General features: G+C 38.2%; 1 protein-coding gene across 1 annotated transcript in view; it reads left to right on the top strand.

The window, feature by feature from the left end:
* Positions 1–357: 357 nt before the first annotated feature.
* NFKB1 (nuclear factor kappa B subunit 1) overlaps positions 358–12,323 on the top strand; it is an 84,507-nt gene continuing 72,541 nt past the window's right edge. Inside the window, exon 1 of the mRNA XM_070949187.1 lies at positions 358–618. The gene's annotated coding sequence lies outside the window, so the exon portion shown is untranslated. The remainder of the gene's footprint in view (positions 619–12,323) is intronic.

The raw sequence follows: 12,323 nt of genomic DNA, 5'->3' as shown, positions 1-12,323 counted from the left end.
TGGAGCCACTGCGTGACAGCTTAGCTTCCGTGTAATAAACTCGCGAGGGGCGCCCCGGCGTGTGGCACAGCCCCGGCCGCCGCCCTTTCTTTGCTTCCAGCCTTCCCCGGGGGCGTCTGTTTCTTTCGGATCATTTCCATTTTTCCTTCGCCGCTCATCTCTCAACGTCAGCGGGAATTTCCAGCTAGGAAGTGAGAGGGAGGCGAAAGCGCGGCAGGGGAAGGAGCCCTGCAGTGGGCGGGCAAGGAGGGGAGAAAGGGAGGTGCGAGGCGCTCGGGGTCGCGCTCCCAGGGAGCGTGCCCGCGCCCGGCAGTCTGTATCTGCGTGGGCGGCAAGGCGGGCAACTTAGTCCTCGCGGGACTCGGACGGGCGACGGATCGCGCGGGTTCCCTTCTTTTTTATTTTTTTTTTGCTCGAAGCTCTGGGCAGCTGCTTCTTCCTTCTGCTGCCACCACCACCGATCTCGAACAGCCTTTGCGCTCTGACATGGCGCTCTTTTGACCCAGGACTTCTCCGCCACGGTCGCTTTTCTCCTTCCTTTCTTCCCACCGCGCTTTGGTCTTCCGATCCGAGTTCCTCCTTCCTTTCCTGGACGGGAATACCATTCCCGAGTGTAAGGTGAGTCCCGGGTGGGTGCCCATCCCCACGACCGGGCTTCTTATGCTCGGGGCTAGCGGGAAAAAGCCGCGAGGGTGCGCTTTCGGTGCCATGCGGAAACGTTGCGAAGTCGGGAAAGAAACTTTTTTTTTTTCCCCTCCAAGCGCGACGGTGGCTTCGTCCCGTGGGTTTATGGCAAGCCAAGCGTCTCTTCCCCCCCCCTTTTTTTTTTTTTACGATCCCCGGGTTTTTGGGGGCCCGAGCTTCCCTGACAGCCGCCGTCGGTCCTTAGGCTTGACAAACGGGCTGGGTTTGGGGATGGAGAGAGACTGATGCCGCGTTAAACCGACGACGCACCCTTCAACCCAGTCTCTCTCTATATATATAATCCATAGGGTCAAATACAAAGAGATCCAGAGCAAGTGCTTTGCCTTTGTATTTGACCTTATGGATTATATAGGCGTCGCTTTAGGAATGGGTTTTGGGCTGGGATAGGATTTCAGTAGGATTAAGTCTTAAAGTGGGAATGATTTTAGAGCTGGCACCTTCTTTTAGTTGTAGATGATCTGAGCTTGGCTTTCTAGAGAGTCCGTAACATTTGTGGTATGGAAATCTGTATTTTGTCACATTGCTGTGTGTGTGTGTGTGTGTGTGTGTGTGTGTGTGCGTGTGTGTGTGTGTGCATGAAATCAACAGAACTTTCTACTTCCTCATTCCTTCGTAAAAGACAAGACACTATTCCTTCTTCACAGAAACCTTCTGGAGCACATGGTTTTAGGCCTTCCCTAAATGATGCATCCAGTTAATGAAAAGTTGCAGCTTTTTCATTTGCCACAAAATTCTTCTAGAGGGGTGCCAAAGACCAATATGCAGCTAGTAAAGCTTCCCTCCCCATAACTTCCTCTCTATTTCAGGAACAGTCGCAGTCTGCACATGGCAGCCTCAACACATTTACAACTGTTAAAAGACATAAACGTTTTGCTGGGGAAAAAGGTGGCAGCAGTCATTGATAAGGGGTGCAGGATCTTGTGGGAATGAGCAATCGGCTTTCTCAGCCTTGCATTGTTTAGAAAAAGGGCATTCGGGCAAAACCAGTGAAAGTATTTGTACTTCAGATGGCATCTTCACTGATACTGAAAGTAGTCTTTTAGCTGCTGGAATGAATAAAGACAAGTTTCTCTTGCAATGACGTAAACATTATCTCTTCATGCCAACATTTTATTGAACTGATTTAGTAGACTGATGTTCTGTTTCTCCGCTCTAGTGACTTAATATTGTACGTAAGAATATTTCTTCCAAATTTTCTCTGAGATAGAGATAGACTAGCTTGAGAGAGTCACCGGTCCATAGTCATCCAATACAGTTTCATGGCTGAGGAGCACTTGAACCCGAGTCTTCTTATCTTTAATCTAATGCTTTTAATGCATTTAATCCAACATCTAATCATGTTTGATGCTGATTGCCCTATATCAAGCAGTCTGCAAACATGGGATTAGGAGCTGAATATTCTTTTCAATGTCACTGTCATTTTTTTTCTCAGATGAGTGCAATATTTATCGTTGTTGATATGACTTCCCCTAAGTATGAGGGCTAGAACTGTTATTCCATTGTTCTGCCAAAAGAGATCTGATTCTTAAAAAGGCCCTCAAAGAAAAGAAAGAAGAGAAAATCAATATACAAACAGAGTGCAAAAATGACCAGAAATGGAGATAAGGAAAATAGATCCAGTATGTTTTTCAGTGCTGAGTTCTGCTTTGGAAATTTTTAATATTTTGAGCATAAGAGAACATGTCTACTTAAAATGAAGGATGGGAAATCAGTCTAAAAGTCAGACATCTGAGTTTAGGTTTATATTAATCTCTAATACTGGTAAGAAATAATTATTATCACAGCATAAATAGGAAGTTTCCTATAAAAATACATTATATAAGTAAACTATTGTTGTTTCTTGATACCTAACTTAAATTCATTTGGCTGTTTTGGTTGGATAATATCAATTTAATTCCAGCCTGCAGTTTGATGATGATTACATGCCAATTCTTAGTGACCACATAGATAGATCTACTCCATGATGATCTGTTCCCAACCTAATCTTCAGATCTTCCAACTGTATACCCATCACCTCTGTAACTGAGTCCGTTCACTTTACTGCTGGTTCATCATCTTCTTTTTCTCTTTCCTTTTACCTTTCCCGTTGTTAGAACCTTCTTTGAAGGAAAAATGCAATCTAGGCATTGTTTAAGTGAAGCACATATAAGGAACTATGCAGATGAAGTTGAGATAGGATAGGTGAAATGCCTTTGCATTTTGGCCATTATTGTGGATTGTCAAATGCCTTGTTGAGATTATTATGAAAAGTCTGTACTGAATAGAAATGGGAGCTGTATGTCAGTGCAATTCAAGAAGTTACATCTGCCTTTTAAATATTAGACAAGGGATATATTAGACTTGGGCATGAGGAGAAAAGGACATTGTGAAGTCTGCCCTGTATTAATTTATGAGTGCTGTATATTCTGAAATAAATTGTACTTTTTTCCCAATATAAGGTATTTTGGCATGAAAATATGATTTGTTGACTCAGTAAATTAAAAAGGGAAAGCTGAAATCAGATTGTAAAACATTTCTTTCTTTGCAGCTGAGCTTTGCAGCATTTACAAGATTAGGATTTTATGCAATTTTTGTATTTCCCAGTTTTTGTGACTTCTGTGTTATTGTTCAGTGTATTGTTTTTAAATTAAAAATACCTCTCATCAAAAACGTATATGAAGTTCTGTTGTTTTTTGATTGATTCTACACTAAGAAATAAGTTCTTTTTTCTACAACGAGTCAGTTAAAAATGATGATGACACGAAATAGAGCCTCCCTTTGTATTGTATCAACCCTGAATTTTATCTATTTCAAAACTGTTGCTACATTTTCTAGTCTAATGCTACTAGAATGCTGAAGTTGACACCTCTGTGTTCCGAAAGTAGTATTGGTGTGTCTGCTATCCTCTGATTGGAGATATGATATATCCATAATTATCATTGGTAACCTCAATTACCTTGCATATGTTAAAATTAGATGAATAGATCTCAAGGGCTGCCACGAAGAAGAGGGAGTCAGGCTATTCTCCAAAGCACCTGTGGGTAGGACAAGAAGCAATGGATGGAAATTAATCAAGGAGAGAAGCAACTTAGAACTAAGGAGAAATTTCCTGATAGTTAGAACAATTAACAATTAACAATTAGTTGTCCCTGTGGAACAACTTGCCTTCAGAAGTTGTGAATGCTCCAGCACTGGAAGTTTTTAAGAAGAGATTGGACAACCATTTGTCTGAAGTGGTGTAGGGTTTCCTGCCTAAGCAGGAGGTTGGACTAGAAGACCTCCAAGGTCCCTTCCCACTCTGTTATTCTGTTCTGTTCTGTTCTGTTCTATTCTATTCTATTCTATTCTATTCTATTCTATTCTATTCTATTCTATTCTATTCTATTCTATTCTATTCTATTCTATTCTTATTTATTTATTTATTTATTTATTTGTTCGATTTATATATACCGCCCTTCTCTGGAGACTCAGGGTGGCTTACAATGCATTAAGCAATAGTCTTCATACTTTTGTATATACCTGCTTAGTAGGGCTTTTTGCCTCCCCCCCAAAGCGGTGTTCTATTTTATACAAAGTCAGCTTATTGCCCCCACAAACCAGGTCCTCATTTTACCTACCTCGAAAGGATGGAAGGCTGAGTCAACCTTGAGCCTGGTGAGAATTGAACTCGCAGTAATTGCAGGCAGCTGGCAGCTAAGTGCTACTTTAACAGCAGCAGTTTAGTCCACTGCACCACCAGGCTCTTTACATTCTATTCTATTCTATTCTATTCCATTCCATTCCATTCCATTCCATTCCATTCCATTCCATTCCATTCCATCTAGGTAGGTAGATGGATAGATGATAGAGAGACAGGGAGGGAGGGAGGGAGGGAGAAAGAGACAGTGATAGATATATCTGAAACTAATATATGAAAATTTCCAAGATTACTATAACTACACAGACAAAACTAATCTTTGCTTTCCCTTTGTTATCTTTTTAGCAGTCAGCGCTAAAAAGCGATATTTCACATAATGGTACAGGGTCCTAGGCATAAATCGTGTTATGTATTTTATTCCATCAGATGGATCTTCCTAATTTAGTTATATACAAACAGTAAAACACACAAGGGTTCATTAAGTGTGTGAAGATAGAATTAAAATACCATATAAAAACTGCAGGTTAGACAAAATTTACAGCATCCTCTTCTTAAAACAGCAGCCAAGCAGATGCTTCCAAACATTCACATCCAAAATTTGAATTTATAGCTAGTCTGAAATGCAAAATATAATATTCAAAAAAACTCTGGGTCCATGTCAGAGCTTTCCGGCTTTTTTGTTAGGAAGAGCTTCTTATGATAAATGGAAAATAATCAGTATTTACCCCGGGAATGTTCTTTTTAAACAGAAAGTCATCATGAAGATAAAATAATATTCTGAGCTACTAAAAACATATAATGAAAATGCATGACTTAATAAAAATTAAATTTGACATTTATAATATCAGGTTTTTGCCAATCCCAGTACATAAAGAGAATGAAAAACAAATGTAAAGAATAATTGCTGTTTAATTCATTAAAAAAACACAACACCATGCACTGTCTGTATTCTTATCTTTAGTCTTTCTTTAAATGGATCTTCTTTATTGGGTTATCAGGCAATTGGTTGCATTGATAACCCAATAAATATAACATATGTTATCAAATTCTAGGTAGTCTTTGATTTACAACCATAATTGAGCCTGGCAATTATGATCATAAGTCGTGATGGTCAAACACCGAGTCATAACACGACTGACCCTATTTTCCAAACTTTTTTGTGTCAATCATTGAGCAAATGCAGTGGTTATTAAGTAAACATGGCAGTTGTTAAGTGCATGCAGCAGTTGTTAAGCAAACCCATTGTTCACTATGGATCAAATTTTGCTAGAAGTTTTCCAGAAGTAAACTGGTTTCTGTCAAAGCTGTTGGAAATCATAGTCACATAACTGTGAGGGGCTCAAAGGACCCCAAATGCAGGTTAGTTGCCGAACACCCAAAATGTGGTCACGTCAGAGATGGGCTTCACATAATTTAACAAGCGAGTGCACAACCCAAAATGTGAGCGCAAATGTGCTCTGCGCATGTGCCTTCCACGCTTGCGCATGGCTTCAAACACACAGCAATTTCATGCACGCGGCTTCCAGCACACCTTCTCAGGCAGCTGCGGTGAGCAGAGTGGGCGAAGTGCGCAAATCATCTGGGCTGTGTGGGCGGGGCGAACGAGCCAGAGAGTGAGATATATAGGATAGCACCGGGGCAGGTGGGCGGGCCCAGCCAGTGGGCGTAACTACTGGTACGGTTGAACCGGTCCGAACTGGCAGCAGCCCACCTCTGGGTCACATGACCATCAGGGAGCAGCATTGGAACTTTGAAACCCGGTTGTCAATGGCTTTTGGGGGATCTGTTGTAATTTCAAGCAGTCACTAAGTGACCGGTCGTAAGTCTAGGACAACCTGTAGAGAAGTGGCATTAATTCAATGTATTATATTGACCAAAAAAATAAGTAGTATGCATGACATCAACTAATATTGGAAGAGACATTAGCCAAACTACGTTGCATTGGTAGCCAAATAATATTGTTGCCAAAGAAACTTACATTGTTGCCACTTCCAAATCAAATCAAAATCAAATCAAACCTTTATTGTCAATGCACAACCTGTGTACAATGAAATTGAATGAGCTTCCCTTGGTGCAGCCCCTCCCAACACAAAATACACCTCAATAACTTAATAAATGAAAGAAATAGAATCCTTAAACCCAAATAAGTAATAACACACATTCCCATATACCTATATGTATGTAATATTATATTAAATTACATCGGTATGAACATGTTGTACGTTGCGCTGGCCCTACAAGTCTATCATATTAAACCTAATTGTGGTGTTATGTTGCGTTCAGAAGTCTGAAAGCCCATGGATAAAAGCTATTTTTCAACCTGTTTGTTTGGCTAGCTATGCTTCTATATCTCCTGCCCAATGGTAGGAGAGTAAAGAAGTGCTGACCAGGGTGTGAATTCAGTGAAATCTGAACCGGTTTGCTACTGGTTCACTGGCGCGCATGCGCACTGTGAACCAAATGTGCACTTTGTGCACATGCACAGTAATGTCAAAAGGAGGCTTGGGAAGGTAAGTAGAACAGTGAGGGGGGGAATCAGCTGTGCCATGAGATTTAGCTTCGTTAGAAAGTAGGATTTCCTGCTTTCAGCAAAGCTAAATTGTGTGGCACAGCTGATCGTCGGAAATACCGGTTCAGAGGAACCGGTAGCTTTTTTTTACTACTGGTTTGCCCAAACTGGTAGTTTTTATCACTACCGGTTCGCGTGAACTGGAGCGAACCCGTAGCATTTCACCCCTGGTGTGAATCATCCCTGAGGATTTTCCTCACTCTGTTGAGGCAGCAGGTCCTGGCGATTTCGTCCAGTGGTGTCAGGGGACAGCCCATAACTTTTTGTGCTGTGCTCATCATCCTCTGTAATGCCTTTCTGTCCGCAGCTGTTGTTGTGGCCCGTCAGCAGTCTGTGCAGCTAGTAGCTGATTCCGACAGCAAGGAGGCTGGTGTGGTGTTGCGCCAGCAGCCTGTGCAGCTGGCACACGAGTCAGACAAGGAGGAGGCTGGAGAAGATGTGGTGCCAGAGGCGGGGATTCAGCCAGGGCCTTCAGAACCTCCAGAAGCTCCTATAAGGAGGAGCCTCTTCTCGGTGCATGGGTGCGCAGAGCTGCCAAAAGGCAGGAGTGGCTCCTCAGGAGGAGGTTTCCTCGAGAGTAAGGCTTGGGGCTAATTGGCCACTCCCTTAGCCTATTTAAGTAAGGACGACGACTGAGGCAATATGCAGGGAACAACTTCGTTCACTCTCCTTCGCGTCTTGATCTTAGCTTTCTGCAAATTGCTTCTGGGCTTTCTGCCAACCATAGTAAGATTACGATTATTTATTCTTTGGATTCTTGTAGGCTGTTAAGAAAGTTAATTAACAGTCTTTGTTTGAAAAAGACTGATTTAATTTAGTAAACTAAGGTTTGTACAGACTTTGTGTGTGCTGCGTTCTTTGGGGTCCATAGCTGGGGCAGAACAGCTGTCAAGCCAGCATACCATACCGTAACACAATATGAAAGGACGCTTTCTATCGTAGACTAGTAAAAGGAAGTTATCAGTCATTGTTCCACCTGATTTTTCCGCAAGACCCTAAGGAAATGGAGTCTCTGTTGAGCCTTCATGACCACCTGGGTAATATTTTTCCAGGTGAGATCTTGGCTAAAGTGGACTTCCAGAAATTTGAAAAAGGAGACCCTCTCCACACAGCCCCCCTTGATGTAGAGTGGGGCATGTTCCTCTCTCTGCTTCTGGAAATCTTAACACCATCTTGTTTGTCTTGCTGGTGTTTAGATGCAAGTTGTTTTCTGAGCACCATATGGATAACTTATGAACTTCTTCTCTGTATGCTAATTCGTCTCCTCCTGTAATAAGACCCAGTACAGTGGTATCATCTGCAAACTTTATTATCTTGTTCCAGTGTTTTAATCAACCTTCAAAGGTTGTCTTATTGCATTATTACTATTTCCTTCCTCTTCCTAAGAGAAATACAGAACAGGGAGGCGGGGAATCCATTTTGCTTTACACAATCGCTTCATTTGATGCTAACCAAGATTTGTTTGTGAAATTTGGGGTGGTTTATTTTGATTTCTGCATGGATTTAAAATAGGTGACTGAAATTCTGCAACTATTTTTGTAAGCTTTACAAAACAGTGGAATAGAAGGAGGATAAATACACTTCTGAAGATTGAATAGTTGATTAAGAAATCAAGATATAAGCTTCTTAGATATTTGATACTATTGAATAATTTCATCTTTCTTTAAAAGACATATCTTCCTGTTGGGGTTAGATAAATGATTTATATTTTTTAAAAAAATCCTGTTTGCATTCACATTTACATCTCTTCATTTTTTTTATGCCAGTGTATTCCAATTAAAATAATTAAGTACTGACCATATTATACATACTGTGCATTTTATTCTTATTTTGGTTGAAAGGCATGAAACCTTCATATGTTTATTCCACTTTGTTTGACATTGAGCCACAAATAGTTTGCATATACTAAAAAACAATTTGTAATATAACTGAAATGTTTGTGTACAGTATGTTGAACTTGGCAAGCAGGTTATTTGAGAGTCAAATGAATAGATAGGAAGAAGTTGTGATTAGTATTCTTAGGTTTTAATCAGTAATTAGCTTTAGTTGATTATGTGGTTACAAATTAAGGAGATGAATCAAAGAATATATGTATTCATTATTACTGTATTAATTTTGAGTGGATTGTAAGAAGGAACACAAAATAATATATTGAAATTATATATTCTTCCTTTCAAAACAATTATAATTTATAATAAATTTAGATTATTCTTCCATAGTGATAATCTATAAAGGTACTTGTTCTGTTGCCATTTTACCTATTCATTTCTGAACTGATCAACTATATTCTTCAGAAAACTATTTTTTTAAAAAAGTTGTAAACTTTTATATATATTTGGAAATATTGTATTGAAATTGATGTGTACAGAGGTCAGATGGTATTTATTTATCCTAAATGAGTACATATGGCATATTTGTTTTTCAAATTATTTCATCCATTCTTGAACATTATGCTATCTTAATAATATAGTACCATAGGAGAATTTTTAGGGTGTGATAATAAAAGCTTTTTTTAAACTAACCAAACTAAAATTATTTATTTAAATTAGGTGTTATGGATCGCATTTGAACATTTCGACAAAAATTCTGTTATAAAAATTGCAACTGGAAAATGCAATCATAGAATACAAATTCAAAATATGTATACCATAAGAATTATGAAATAAACACCACTTCTCCAGAAAAGTAAATTCTCCCTATTTGTCAATCTTATGGTAAAAGGAACTATGAAGCTGGCTTGACTGGTTTCTCTAGAAAAGAGGTAACTAATAGAGAAAAGAGGAAAAATCTTTTGAATCGTAAGGTTTTCTGAAGAACTGGGACTCTTTGCGGTACATTTAAAGACCCTTGCAAACTTACACTATGGATTTCTAACTAGCTGGGACTGTGCTGAAAAGAAATTCAATTAACATTTAACACCAAAAGGGTTTTACCACCAATTATGAGATCACTTCCATTCTGATTCTCTACAAATGAAAAAAACAGGCAAGCAAAGTTTAAAAATATGATTGTAAATCATCATTGTTCAGGTATCAGATTTTTTTCTTACTTTGTTTTTTATTATGGAATTCTGATTTTTAATTTTATGAAGGGTTGTAGCAATCTTATATTTTTTCAATGATTTTTTTAAAAATAATTGCCTTATTATAGTACAAAAGTTAATTTGATAGAAGATGTTGGCTAGTCTTGTTCAACTTTTTTCTATTTCTGGGAATTACATACTTATTAAGTAATCTTAAATTCACTTCCTTTCCAACAGCAAATGTAATATTGCCCCCATAATCACATTTTTCATCACAATTATTGCATTTTATATGTGCCAACTGAAATGATTTACTACAATTCATATTCAATGTAGCTTGATAATATACTTTTAATATATTGATAATATACTTATAATTTTGCCCTTTGGAAACATAGAAAGGGTGATTTTTTTAAAGAAAAAGATATCAATGTGTATTAAATATAGAGTTCAGCCACTTTGGTCATAAGGAATGCAGAAAGATATAATATTTGACATTAATATATTTAATATTTGAAACATTAAAATGGATGATGTTTATATATATAGGGTCTATATATAAAATTTAATATTTCATAAATTGGTATTCTGTCCTAGTTCAGAAATTCCTGAACTACAAGTCCTAATATCTTTATGAAGTGGTCAATGATGATTGTTCAGAGTTGCAGTTCAAATATCAATAGTCTTTTAATTTTTAATTTTTTAACTATTCGATAGAATTTATTTATTTATTATTTATTAGTTCAATTTATATGCCGCCCTTCTCAGGGCAGCTTACAATGCATTATAGCAATAGCCTGCATACTTTTTTGTATATACCTGCTTATTAGGGCTTTCGGCCCCCCCTAAGTGGTGTTGTTCTATACAAAGTTGACTTATTGCCCCCACAATCCGGGTCCTCAATTTACCTACCTCGAAAGGATGGAAGGCTGAGTCAACCTTGAGCCTAGTGAGTTTCGAACTTGCACTAATTGCAGGCAGCTGGCAGCTAAGTGCTAGCACTTAACAGCACTTTAGTCTGCTGCACCACCGAGGTTCTTATTTAATGTATACCCCATTCCTTTTATACTTTTCCTTCCTCTGCCCATAAAGTGCCTTTTAAACTACTTTCTCTGATTCATTCTCTTATTGCTTCTCATTCCCAGGCAATAACAAAATTAGATAAATAGTTTTATGTAGAGAATTAGGGAACCATAAATAGGAAGAAGTTTTTTGTCCAGGAGTGTATTAGAATGATGGCATTGTTCTGTGTTAGTCCTGAAGTTTAAATTATGGTTTCCTTCCTTCTGTCTTTAAATCAACAGCCATAGAGCTCCTAATTTTCTAACCATCAAGGCTTCTGCCACCTGTCCCTTGTTTACAAAATGGTATTCTTTGGTTTTCCTGTGTTATCAGCTTCAGTCCGTATGGTTTATGAGACAATACAGTACCGTATTCTTTTCTGGATTGAGATACTTTGCCTCACAATTACTAGTCAGAAACCTAACTCTTCGTGTTACCCATAAAAATATTACAGGCATACCTTCTTTTATTGTGCTTCACTTTATTGTGCTTCTCAGATATTGCCGGGGTGGGGTGTCCATATTGAAGGTTTGTGGCAAACTTTGTGGTTTGTGGCACCATTTTTTTAACAGCCTTTGCTATCTTCATGTCTTTGTCACATTTTGATAATCTCACAATATTTCTTTTTTTTTTCACTTGTATTAATTGTATTAATCAGATAATGATTAGCATTTTTAATAATAAAGTACTTTTAATTAAGATATATACATTTATTTAGACATAATTTAATTTAATTTAATTTAATTTAATTTAATTTAATTTATATGCCGCCCCTCTCTGAAGACTCAGGGCAGCTGAGCAATAATGCTATTGCACACTTATTAGACCACAATATAGTGCAGACATACCTAACTTTTATATGTCCTGGGGAACCAAAAAATTCATGTGACTTTGTTTTATTGCTTTGGTCTGGAACCAAACACGAAATATTTCCAAGGTATGTCTCTATGCAGACGTTTCCTTCGTTTTGGTTTTAACTTGGTCAGAAGTTACTGCATTTCAGTAATTTATTAGTTTTCCATTGATATAAAAGAAGGCAGAGGAATGTGAGAAATATATGAGGGCTACAGATGTAAATTATTCAATCTGAATCTCTGTAAAATTTAATACATATAGCAAGGTGATTGTTTTATAAAGCTGCAACTGAAGAGTTTACCATCATAAGAAGGAGCATTGAACGACTATGAGGGAATATTTAGGCCAAGTGGTGGGTGGATGGAAATATATACAGAACAAGTGGGAAAAATGAATATGTTATGATTATATCATATATAAGGTTGACTCAGCCTTCCATCCTTTCGAGGAAGGTAAAATGAGGACCCGGTTTGTGGGGGCAATAAGCTGACTTT

Source organism: Pituophis catenifer, unplaced genomic scaffold (assembly GCF_029215685.1).
Source record: "Pituophis catenifer annectens isolate HBS135680 unplaced genomic scaffold, rPitCat1.0.hap2 SCAF_8, whole genome shotgun sequence".
Lineage (NCBI taxonomy): Eukaryota > Metazoa > Chordata > Lepidosauria > Squamata > Colubridae > Pituophis > Pituophis catenifer.
This window is presented reverse-complemented; position numbering and strand designations above follow the sequence as displayed.